Source organism: Pogona vitticeps, chromosome 3, assembly GCF_051106095.1.
Source record: "Pogona vitticeps strain Pit_001003342236 chromosome 3, PviZW2.1, whole genome shotgun sequence".
In the NCBI taxonomy this organism is placed as follows: domain Eukaryota; kingdom Metazoa; phylum Chordata; class Lepidosauria; order Squamata; family Agamidae; genus Pogona; species Pogona vitticeps.
In genome coordinates, this window is record NC_135785.1 from 21,766,386 (window position 1) to 21,779,874 (window position 13,489).

General features: G+C 39.6%; 1 long non-coding RNA gene across 1 annotated transcript; it reads left to right on the forward strand.

Moving 5' to 3' along the window:
• Positions 1-2,030: 2,030 nt before the first annotated feature.
• Positions 2,031-8,899, forward strand: LOC144587780 (uncharacterized). Its single transcript, XR_013542923.1, has 2 exons — positions 2,031-2,110; positions 6,777-8,899. It is a non-coding gene; the product is annotated as an uncharacterized LOC144587780 (long non-coding RNA).
• The last annotated feature ends 4,590 nt before the right edge of the window (positions 8,900-13,489 follow it).

Sequence of the window (13,489 nt, forward strand, 5' to 3'; positions counted from 1 at the left end):
AAGCAATATAATGTGTGGCTTTGATTGTATTTTAGCTTGAAGTAGCACCGTGAGATACTTATACAAAGGACAAACTGCAAGCTCATCGAATTGTTTCTGGTATAAACAAAGATTTGAGCATGAAACGCTAAGTGAGATCCATAGTAAATAAGACATTATAATGGTTACTTTGGAACATCAGCAATTCAATCCATTTGTTGAAGTCAAACAAATTACCTCTTCATATCAGCAAAGACAAAACATAATATTATCAGAGAGCATGTTTTAATGTATGTTTTTGAAAAATGAAAAAGTAATTTATGCCAGTATTACTGTAGAAACATGATGTGTGATATAGTTATCTGCGTATATGCTATGCATAATATGTGATGTCAAGTCAGAACCAACTTACAGCTACCCTAATAGAGTTTTAAAGCTATTTAAGGGGTAGGTAGTTTTATCAGTTTTCACCCCTCCTCAAGTGTGCTTCTGGAGGCTGAGTAGACATTTGAAATATTTCCCAAGTACGACTCTGTCACTCTGCCTACTACACCACACTGTCTATGAATAAATGCAGGCATATTCTAAACAATAGCATAGTTATGTGTAAGACATTTTTTAATGAAGTGAAATATCTTAAGACATCTCTGTAAGTACTATCTGTTGCATAATATGTCTCTTGCATCACTGCACAAGAAGATTTCAGCTCTATAAAAAGAACACACAGACATATATGTATAGTACTGTAACCATATGGATGTTTTGGGTCCTACAAAAACTAGTATATAAATGCTACCCATTATTCATTAATGTGCAATTCCAATTTGTAGGTACATTTAGTTTAAAATATTCTGCCTTTTCCTTCCAACATCCCATTCACACATTATTAAAAAGAACATTTGAGAAGATTAAAAAGTACTTTTCCATGCCATGCAAAACATACAGAATATAATAATAATACAGTAATTCTGACTTATGGTGAGTAGAGATGGAGGTAAAGGTAAAGGTAAAGGTAAAGGTAAAGGTAAAGGTTCCCCTTGACAATTTTTGTCCAGTCGTGTCCGACTCTAGGGGGCGGTGCTCATCCCCGTTTCCAAGCCATAGAGCCAGCGTTTTGTCCGAAGACAATCTTCCATGGTCACATGGCCAGTGCAACTTAGACATGGAACGCTGTTACCTTCCCACAGAAGTGGTCCCTATTAATCTATTCACATTTGCATGCTTTCGAACAGCTTGGTTGGCGGGAGCTGGGAGAAACGACGGGCGCTCCCTCCGTCGCGTGGATTTGATCTTACAACTGCTTGGTCTTCTGACCCTGCAGCACAGGCTTCTGCGGTTTAGCCCGCAGCGCCACCACATCCCAGAGATGGAGGTATTCAGATACAAATACCCCCACAGAGGTGGACATAATGAAAGTCCAGCCCCATGGGGCCAGACGATCCACTCACCGATCTGCCGCTGCTGCAGGCACCGCGGAGCCTTCCAATGCCTCCGGAAATCGCGTTCGGCTCATCACTCCTGGCAGGAGGTGGGACGACAAGCCTCTCTGCTAGGCCAAAGAATGGCTCGCTGAATGTGCTCTCCGGAGGCATTGGAAATCTCCGTGGCACCTCCGGTAGATCAGTGAGTGGACCATCCAGCCCCATGGGGATGGACCCTAGTTATGTCCACCTCTGTGGAGGTATTCATATTTGTATACGAATACCTCCATCTCTAATGATGAACCTTTTCAGGGTTTTCCAGGTAGAGAGTACCATTCTGTGGGCACCCTGAGACGGCTCAGCTTATCCATGGCCACACAGGCTACCTCTGCTCACAGGAAGCACAGTGGGGAATCAGACTCCCAAACTCTGGCTCCTCCACCAGATACATAAACCACAGAGAAAAAGTGCTCTGTCTGGGCATTCTCTGTGAGCACGCAGAGCTGAACATCACAAAGCATGCAGTAGTTGAATTGATGTGCTGGGCTAGGTTGAACTGACAGTGCAAGTACAAAGCGCCTTTCCTTCTCAGTGCTGAACAGCTAAAACTTCTACATTTTCTCCTTAACAGGCTTCCCAAGGTGCTTTCAGTCCAAGCTGTTACTGTGCAATCACACTTCTCTGTTGGTGGAAGTTCATGGGAGGTGCAGGTAATATTGTTTCTTCTGTCCTTTTTTTTCCCTCAGCAGAGATAATCTGTGTTCCTTTGGTGGGAAGGAGGGATAGAGCTGGCTGTCATCCACATACTAGTGACACGGAACCCAAAAACTCCAGACAGCTTTCATGCAGATGTTAAATAGCATCTTCTTGTAATGAAACTTCTGTCAGCTTCCACCAACATGAGGGATGTGTTGTTGTTGTTGTTGTTGTTGTTGTTGTTGTTGTTGTTGTTGTTGTTGTTGTTGTTGTTGTTGTTGTTGTTGTTGTTGTTGTTGTTCTGTGCCATCAAGTCACCTCTGACTTATGGCAACCCTATGAACGAGCGATCTCCAAAATGGCCTGTTCTCAACAGTCCTGCAGACTCAAGCCTATGGTTCTTTTAGTGAGTCAGACCATCTCATATTTGGTCTTCCTCGTTTCCTTCTGCCTTCCATCTTTCCCAACATTATTATCTGTACCTGCTTTCTCATGATATGCCCAAAGTATGACAGTCTCAGTTTCAACACTTTTGCCTCCAGATAGTTTAGGCTTGTCTGAATCTAAGACTCGCTTCTTTGTCTTTTGGCAATTCACGGTATCCACAAAGCTTTCCTCTAGCGCCACAGTTCAAACAAAACACTGTTTTCCCTGTTAGCTTTAGCCAGCATGAAGGACATCAGAGTTGAAATCCAATAACTTTTGGTAAACCGAACTGCTCACCCTTTGTTAAAATGCTTTTCTGGGGGTAGGGTGTGTGGAATAATCACTCCACCAAACTGTGATCCTAAAACTAAAACTACAATTTTAATTCCAATAGCAAAAGTTGCATTTCTACATTTAGCAAATATTTGAAGAAGAAACTAAGTGTGCCATGAACCAGATTTCATTGTCCCCCAGGCCAGCATTTGAGGCTTAATATATTAAAATATATATTTCTGACATCTTCTCACATGACAATGAACTTATTTTGGTCTATAATCTGTTGTTTTAAATGTATCTAAACCTCTCTAGTACTGATAGGCAGCTGAACGAAAAGCCATTGTCTTTATATTTAATTCATGGAAAAGGCATATGGTGAGGGAGATAAAACCGTATTAAATGTTTTATCATGAAAGGGTTTTTGTAAAGAATGAGAGAGAGGAAGAGAATGAGAGAAGAGATTAACAATTAGATATCAGCAATCTTCTCATCCAGGTTGGCAACAACGAAATAATTAAGATAACCAATTGCTTGCAATGATAAAGTTGCCTGGAAAAAAAAGTCTGAATGGGTTTTAATAATTAAAATATCTGTAGGAGTGGTTCTGCCTCATGCTTTTCAGGTAAGGAGTGCTCCCAATAATAATTGCACTAATTGTAAGGGCTGAAATATCTGTAGTGATCTGAGGTGAAAAAATTATTTACTACCTGCCCTCCATAAAAGCATTAAGATGCCACAGATGTCAGAGAAAAATCAGAAAGCAGTTACCAAATAGCGGGCACTGTGTGAGCCAAGCTCTTATTTGAAGATCATTAGCTATGTAACATGTCTGCTTTCCTCTGCCAGGAAACCAAGGCTACATTAGGGATGTAAAAATCTTATAGTCGAAGCCCAATTGCCTCTTCTTCCAGTCTTTGTGTCACACTGGCCAAGGAGACCAATGGGAAGGTGGTGAACATGGGAATGTGTATGTATTTGGGTGACCTTTGGCCCATGTATTTATTTTTCAATCCCATTTTAAACATCTGCATTTTATCAATTACTAAGGTGTGTCTGTGTGTATTTTTTTTTTAAAAAAGATTCATATTGTGTGGAATTGTGTTGTGTTTGAACTGTGTTTATATTTTGTGCAGAATTAGAAAGAAGAAAATTATATATCAAAAAAGAATTTTCCACTTTTGGTTTCTTCCCAAAGATAGGAAAACTCAAGATATAATAATAATAACATGCCATCAAGTCAATTCTGACTTACGATGACTCTGTTCAGGGTGCACTAGGTGTTGAGTGCTCAGAAATGGTTTACTATTCCCTTCTTTGGGTGGTGGTGGTGGCAACTGTGCACCTTGCCCATGGCTACACAGGCTGGCTTATCCCCCATAAGGCACAGTGAGGAATTGAACTCCCACTAGAAAGATGGCATCTAGTTCCATAGCCAGGTACCCCAACTCACTGAGCTATCCATACACTTTTGTTAATAATCTTTCAGACCATAGATTGGAAACCTTACTGTCTAATTTTGTACAAATTTTAAAAACTCAGGCAAGACCTCCCACCTCCTTCTGGCTCCCCTTATGGTTGCTATTCTTTTTATTTATTTATTTATTTTATTTAATTTATATGCCGCCCACACTACCCAAAGGTCTCTGGGCGGCTTACAGAATTTAAAATACAATAAAGATATGTAACAATTAAAATACAATTAAAATATATATAAAATTGCCATCTGACCCACAGCTAATATTATTTCAGTTAAAAGCCTTCTGGAACAGGAAGGTTTTGACCTGGCACCGAAATATCATCAGTGTCGGCGCCAGACGAATCTCAGTCCTGAGGGCGTTCCATAGTCTGGGGGCAGCTGCCGAAAAGGCCCTTTGTCTACAAGCCGTCCTTGAGGGACAGCTCTTTCAAAAGAGCCCCCTGGCTAGATCTTAACTGCCGGGTAGGCTCATATGGAAGGAGGCGGTCCTTCAGGTATTTTTGGAGCTAAAATGTACAACAGCCTAGAGAAAGATCAAAAGGCAAGTGAAGAACACAGCTTCATCTTTTTGCCTCATACCTCGACTCGGAAAGAGCAGGTGAATAGGCAGTAACAGCCAAGAGGCCACGAAAGCCAGCAGTAGGGTGTCCCTATACATTTATGGACCCTAAAAATGCCCAGCAATACTGAGGATGCTCTTGCAGTAGCATGAGTAATTTGGACTAGATCTTCTTCACATTCCCCTCTACCAATTTAATTTTCTAATGAACTTTTCTGTTAAGCCGCCCCTGCAAAGACAGAATATTTTGCCAAAGTTAGAGGGTTCTTCACCACTATCCCAGGATGGTTTCAGGCCAATTAAAAAAGAGGGATTGGTTTTTTAGTCTACCTGTCAGAAAGATGGCATCCCATTCAACTTCAAGTATTGATGTTTAGTGGGGTAAACCTGGAAGTTTCTGAAAACAGCCTAATACTTTGCTATCTTGAGTCCTTTAAAACTTTTGCCTCATTGATTCCTTCAAAATGGGTCAGATTTTGCCTCCATTAACCATGTATACATGCAGTCCCTGCTGTATAAACCTGTGAATATGTAATTAAAGTTTCACTGTGATATAACCCTTTAGGTTTGTTCAAATCGATCTTCAAAGTCCTTAGGCAACGTACTGCCACAAGACAGCAGGAGTCTATTATTTTCTTTTTTTTTTTTATGTATCTACTAAGTTCATTGGGGACACAGCCAGAAGCTTTACTGAGGCAATAACAATACTGTCACTTTAAAATTCTAATGGATTTGGAGGTCTCAAAGGATTCAATCTTCCTCATACACACACCACTCAGTGTGTGAATTTCAGAGTCACTTTCCCAGTGACTGAATTAATATATCTTCTGTTTTAAAAGCTTCTTAGAAGAAATACTTAGATTTTTATGCTTTTTTATGGTGTAAAATATACATAATGGCAGCCAACAATGCAGAATGAAACATAGCACTATTTTCTGCGCATTTACCATTAACATTTTTCAGCTGACAGAGATAAATCTATAATTAAACGGCGAATTATTCCAGGCCTTGTATCATTTTCTGCCTTACACAGAGCCATACAAAGTAGTGTACATTTGGCTGATGTTTGCTTTCAACAAACAAACAACAATGGCATCTTGAGTTTGAGGTAGCATATGTAGTACAATAAAATCGCACACAATCAAGGCTCCATGTAATGCTGAGCAGAAAAGTGTGTGCGTGTGTGTGTGCGTGCGTGTGTGTGTGTGTGTGTGTGTGTGTGTGTGTGTGTGAGAGAGAGAGAGAGAGAGAGAGAGAGAGAGAGAATTTGTTAAATTCTTGATTATTGCCTTCCAGAAAATATCCAAAAATGAAAAAGTTAGCTAAATTCTTCTTAAGGTGCTAGAAGATTTTAAATCTATTTATTTTATTCCTCTTAAAGCTGGATATTTCAGAGCAGTTTGGATAGCTGAACATGTTGGAGCACTGGGGATAAGGAGTTCAATTCCCTTGTGTGTCTCCTGGGGGAACAGCCATCCTGTGCTGCCTTGTGCAAGCTGCACAGCCCCAGAGCACCTGCAAAAGAAGAGTGTGGTAGATTTTTGTGTCATTTACACTGAGAAAACCTAAAAAGGGTTGCCAGACACTGGATTTTATACATACAACAGTACAGACTTGATTGCTGGCAATTATTAATTATTACATCCTGCCTGTTTCCACAAGAGTTAACTCAGCGTGACAAACAGATAATATCAGCTGTAGTTTAACAATACTAACTTCAGGCCCATTATTTGACAAGCTGAGAAACATTCCATTAACAGCAGCAGCAACAATCTGTGGCTACCTTTAATATAAAGATGCTAAGGTGCATGCCTGAGTCTCTCTTTGTAGTCATCTTTCCCAAACTTTTCCTGCTTCAATTAAAAAAAGAAAGAAATGAAATGAAGCCATTATGAGGTAATTCCTTTCCGTGACAGGTTTCCCCCCCCTCCTTTCTGTTCAGGACGTGCAGGCATCCATAAAGACGGCAGAGTGATGAGGAGAAGTGTAGTACAAAGAGAAATAAACACACTCTTATCTTTTTGGCTACCTCACAATGATAAGGGAAGATGAAAAACCACCACCAGAGGAAACTCAAAAGGAACTGTAAGGAACCCTGAATGAGGATGAAAAATAGAAACCTGTTTTGTCAGAAAAGAAAACTCACGGGAAGCCAAGGGACAGATTTCAGCACAGCAGTAGCTGCAAGTGATGGCACTGAATAAAACCAAATAAAAGTATGTGACACTGGCCAAATAGTGTGCTTTATAACCCCACTTTGTTAAATGCCAGGGAAAAAAAGTTTGCTTTTCAAATGATGCCTTTATTTACTTAATTTTGTTAACATGTCACCAATGGGTAACTTAATCCTTTCTTTGCCAGTGGCTTCTAGTCTTTTTTAAAAACATGATGATAGAAATACAGCGGTACCTCGACTTATGAACGTCTCCACTTACGAACATTTCCAGTTACGAATGGCTCCATTTGCAAAATGTTGCTTCGAGTTGTAAATGGAGCTTCGACTTACGAATGAAAAAAACCTTTCCTGCCCTTTTTTTAACCTAAGTTCATCTTAGATCAAAAGAAGAAAAAAATTAAAAAATTCTCCCCCTAGTGGTAGAGTGCGGATTAACCAGCTTGGCATTAGTTCCTATGGGAACTAATGCCGCTACTTGCGAACAGCGCCTCGACATAAGAACAAAAAACAGCCAGAACGGATTAAATGGTTTTTAAAGCATGGGAAATTTTGCCTCAACTTATGAACTTTTTGATGTATGAATGCCATTCCAATATGGATTAAGTTCATAAGTCGAGGTACCACTGTATGACAATCTCATGGCACAGTGGTTAAATTGCAGCACTGCAATAAAGACTCTGCTTACAACCTGAGTTCGAACCCTGCAGACTCAGGTAGGTTGATTTATCTTTCCATCTTTCCAAGCTTAATTGAGTACCTTGATCATTGAGGGTGGCAATCTGTGGTTTGCATAATTACAATTATAAACCGCCCAAAGAGTGCTTTAATTGCTATGGAGCAGTATATAAGCATCACGCTTTACTTTGCTTTCTCACTGCTTTCTCATTCAATTCTTGTTTTTTTTATTCCCATATGTTTGTATTTTCTTTTCCAGGGGTAAGCATTTTAATACAATTTATCTGAATGCACAACCATATAACATGTTGCTGTGCATTTTTCAAATGTACACATTTTTAGTCACAAACTTTTTTTTCAAATATATACCTGGTTTTGCACACTTCTTGTAATCCGAAATGCACAACATACCTCAGAAATATAGAGATTTTGACAGAGGGCCCAATGCATTCCACCACCTGTCAAGGAGATGTTTCCATAAGGAAATGTGAACCCAACAAATGTCATATCCACCTGATGTTGATGAAGATGAGGAAGGTTTCTGCAAACCTTCTAACCAGGCAGTTTACACAACTTCTCTTACTCCACCCATATATCATGTTGGGTTTTTTGAGGATCCAAATTCTTTATTTCCATGGATGAATAAAACATAATTGTGAACTAAACATAACTGGATTTCATTTCCCTACCTCCATGATATGGACTTTCATGTTTTTGATTGTTTCCCATCCACTTGCACAACAAGCGTTTAAAACTGTTTGCTACCACACTGTCATCACAGCTGATGCCAAAGTCTCATCACCAGTTAGCAATTTCTCACTTCATTCAGAAAAGACCACATCAAATAGAAGAATTAGAATGAAAATGCCAGTTGGTGCAAGACATGTTGGGTTGTTTTCCCCTAAGGGGAATATTTGTGTTCAAAAATATATTAGGACCTAATAATATTTTTTGTTCAACATCAAAAAAAAAAAAAAAATAGATCATAGCCACTGGTCCCATCACATCCTGGCAAATAGAAGGGAAAGATATGGAGGTAGTGACAGATTTTACTTTTCTCAGCTCCATGATCACTGCAGATGGTGACAGCAGCCACGAAATTAAAAGACACCTGCTTCTTGGGAGGAAAGTGATGACAAACCTAGACAACACCTTAAAAAGCAGAGACATCACCTTGACAACTAAAGTCCGCATAGTCAAAGCTATGGTTTTTCCAGTAGCGATGCACAGAAGTGAAAGTTGGACTATAAAGAACGCTGAAGAATTGATGCTTTTGAATTGTCCTGCTGGAAGAGACTCTTGAGAGTCCCCTGGACTGCAAGGAGAACAAACCTATCTGTTCTGAAGGAAATCAACCCTGAGTGCTCACTGGAAGGACAGATCCTGAAGATGAGGCTCCAATAATTTGGCCATCTCATGGGAAGAGAAAACTCCCTGGAAAAGACCCAGCTGTTGGGAAAATGTGAGGGCCAGAGGAGAAGGGGATGACAGAGGATGAGATGGTTGGACAGTGTCATCGAAGTTACCAACATGAATTTGACTCAACTCCGGGAGGCAGTGGAAGACAGGAGGGCCTGGCGTGCTCTGATCCACGGGGTCATGAAGAGTCAAACACAACTTAATGACTAAACAAAAAAAAATAGCATTTGTCTTACAGCAGGGATAGACAATCAGCTTATGAGGTCAGTTCCTCATGGCTTGTTTTGTAAGTCCATTCTACTCAATTTCTGCACAAATTCCATTCAATTTTATACAGTTTCTCCAAGCATACACATGTTTACATGCAACTTTCCTGAATGTGCATGTTAAGTGTACCATCTGAAGGATAAAAGGTTTTTTTCCAAAAAAACAAAACAAAACAAAACAAAAACACGTTGAGCTACAAATTCCAGAATCTCTGGCAAATTCTTGGACTTTTAGGCCGAACTTGTAACTTTTCCAAATTTTAGACTTTTATGAACATAACTAATTACCTTCAGTGTATTTTAACTGTGGTGTTATAATGTGGCGGCAGTTTAAGAAAAATTGATTCATCCTGTTTCCAGATGTTCTTTATTCCTGGGCAACAGGATTGAAAACTCTCTCTAGTCTCACTTAGGTCTGGCCAGCCACAGACAGGGATGCAATATCATTATTGCCATATTATTCCAACAACAGTAAGAGAGTTTGAGTTCCAGGCATAGAATCTATATCTGATACAGACAGATTATCCTGAGGCATATTTGAATTGCCTTGTGCTAATGAATCTGTGATGTGTATGCCAGCAACAGCTAAATTTACCTTGCAAACTTGGTTAACTTGAAAGGGAATTCTCCTGTATCTATCTAGGTAGATTTCATTAAATAAATCAGAAAGGATAAGTAATATCAAGTTCTGTGTCAGTCTTTTCTTCCCAATAGTTTCCTGGAATTGGCGCAGGAGTATTATTTGTAGCTATAGGGCAGTGGTTCCCAACCTTGGGCACCCAAATTTCCTTAAACTAAAGCCTTCACCACTAGCTGTGTAGGTCAGGATTTCTAGGAGTTGTAGTCAAAGAACATCTGGGGACCCAAGGTTGGGGTCTGATGAATTAATTTTCCAAAACTCATTTGTTGTAAATGCAGTGGTACATCTATAAGCCATTGTCAGAAATTACTGAGGAGTAGTTCCTACCAAATCATATGGAATATGGAGCCAGTCTTCCTGAGAAGACTGTTATGTACATGTAGATTCCGATGAAAGGAGGACAAGCTTGAAAAACTTTATTCCAGAAAAGTAACACTTGGAACAGGTCCTGAAATGAATTTAGAAAGCAAGGAAAAATGCCCAATACTGTGCCGAAAGACTCGGGTTACTGGCAGGAGCCTTTCTTGGATATGAGGCAAGATTTGAAGTTTTGCCACATTATGCCATAATGAAATGGACCTTGGACATGGCACTGTTGATGCCACCACTACTGCCACTAAACTTTAGCCCCACCCTCAACTTGCTGCCACTCTTGCCACCACCAAATGTTTGGGCTTCTCCTCACTGCCTTTTACCAAACTTCTGCCCATGACATTGCCTCAATTCACCCTGGCTGGTCTCCAATCACCCAGGACCCAAGCCAGCACTCAGCTGTAATCTGTGGTGCCAACCGACCATATTATATTACTCCCAATACAGTGGAGGACCCAACAAGATTTTAGTTCATGTATTGCACTGGTGTAATCTAAAATGGTGGGCAGCCTCTGTGGATGGGGTCTAAGTAGGTCATCCTCTTCCAAAAGCACCGTACCAAGAAGGTTGCCCTTTCCCCAGACCCTCAACAGTCGACCAATTCTGCTGATTCCGAACACAAGTCCTGGTCTTTTGGTTCACATTTCTGTCTGTCAGCTGTTCCAGTGTCTTTGAGCTCTTGTTTCTCCCACACTAATATTGTAAGAGAGCCAGTAGCAAAGCCTATTTCCAAGCAGTATTAATATTACAAAATAACATTTAGATCCTTTCTTGGTCTGTGCTAGATGTTGGACTTGTAAATATTTGTCATTAATCCACATGATACCTCCCTGAAGTGCACCCTCAGTGTGTTCTGTTTCCATGAAGAATTCATTCAAGAATGGAATTAAGATCCTTCCCTTTGGTGAGGGGATTCTCCTTCTGATCTGTTCGGTGAAATACTCCACCTCCCACACATTAGTGCTAATGGATGCACCATTGATACCAGCAACACAGGACAGCAATTCAGAGGAGAGCAGTTTGCTTAATGCACATTCCCCCAAGGGCAAGATTTGCTTAAGGTTGGGAAAAAATTGAAAAGTATGGCACACAAAAGTAATAGTCCGGAACACATTGGTCTGTAAACTCTATTACAAAAGGCATTCGTGGGTGAAAGATTATAAATCTTCCTGATTCTCTGAACTGTTCATGCAGAGGAAGTAAACCATGAGGGAGAATTCATTCTATAGCTTCCATTAGAGAGGAGGGAGGGAGTTCCTATGTAAATTCACCCCCCATTCCCTACACACATATACATCTTTAACATATCATTCACAACGCCCAAACTGGTATATAGAATGAGCTGTCCAAAGGGAAAGGACTTCCTAAGCTTTCAACATCTAGGAGACCGAAACTCTAGCCAGTCATTACCTTATAGAACAGCACCAGTGGAAACAGATAGGGGCAGCTAAATGTCTTGACATATGAAAGCAGATCTGATTCTACACATGAGAAGGAACACCTCTTCAGATTTATCATTGCATTTTTGAGGGATGGGACAGGGCAAGTTGTTCGTCTCTATTCATGTTGATAAGACCAGATAAGATAACAACTGAATAAATGTAAAGATAAAGCAGCTATCTGAAGTTGTTGTTGATTAGAAGACCAAGTTCAGTTTCACAATGAAGAACTATCATAAGGAAAGTATGGACCATCAACACTTAATACCTGCATCGCAAACTGTGTAGGCACACTGTAATCACCTTTACTATGGTGCCAAGGTTCTATTTCAATGACTATAAATACTTTTGTACATATAAATTAGTGTAACCTCTATGAACTAATTTACTTATTTCAGCAGGTGAGGAATCATAAAGGAAGGGCCTAAGCTAGTTATGATTTATAAGGCAAGATGGGTGAAAAGGAATAGAGCCACAATTTCCCAGGAACCTGGGATGTAGATCTGAACCACCTTGATTTACGTAGGTAATGGACTTTAATTTAAAATTGCAGAAGGGAAGGAAAAGGCAATTTTTGAAGTGGTATTGTGTAGAAATCTTTGTACAGTAGGACCCCCTTATCCACAGTATCAGTAACTGCTGATTTACTTATCCACAGTCTGCAAATATTTATTTATTTATTTATTTATTTATTTATTTATTTATTTATTTATTTATTTATTTATTTATTTATTTATTTATTTATTTTATATGCTGCCCACTCTACCCATTGTTTATGTTTTACCAGACCTGGCCACTAGAAGCCATAGAGAGAAGAATACATAGCATAGTCTTTGGCTGCTTGCAAACTTTCTCTCTGGAGGTAGAGACTTGTCCTTCCTGGTAGTTTACCTGTAGGTTTAAATATATATTTAAAGTGCTGTCCTCTGAAGATGCCGGCCAGAGAGACTGGCGAAACGTTAGGAAGAACAACCTACAGAACACGGCCAAAGAGCCCAAAAAATCCACAACAACCATTAGATCCCGGCCGTGAAAGCCTTCATGAATACATAAAGACCTTTTGCATAAATTAAAGAAACCTAGTTTACAAAACATTGCATTCCTTTTCTCATTCTCCCCTTAAGAAAAGGAATCTCTTGAGCTTGAAAATTCTTCCCTGAGATGTTTAGTCAAGACAACCCAACTTGATAAGATTCCAAAGTCCTCAGCCACAGTGACACCTACCAGAATTATGGCTCAGGAATTTTCTGGTGAATTCTAGGAGCTAAAGTGGGGGGAAAAACCCATAATATTCCATGCCTGAAAACAACTCTTTTTATGGTTATGCTTCCCAGATCAGGAATTGTGAGAAGCCAAAGAAGTTGCAGAAAGATAATCAACTGTTGTAATAAAAAACAAAACAAAAGCAAATGTGGCATTAAGCACTGTGATAATAAACTCGAAAATATAATCAAAATAAATTCTAAAGGGCCCTGAGAATGAAACAGAAAAATAGAAGTCTCTTATATGGAGAAATAGAACTTTTGGGAAATTGGAGAATAAATTATGGCATAACACTAGCTTTATTTTTTTTCCCCTAGAGCATAACACAAGAGCATAACACCAGCTACGGGGTTTACAGGGAAGGAGATGTATTGCAAACCTTTACAGTTGAAACAAAATTTATTG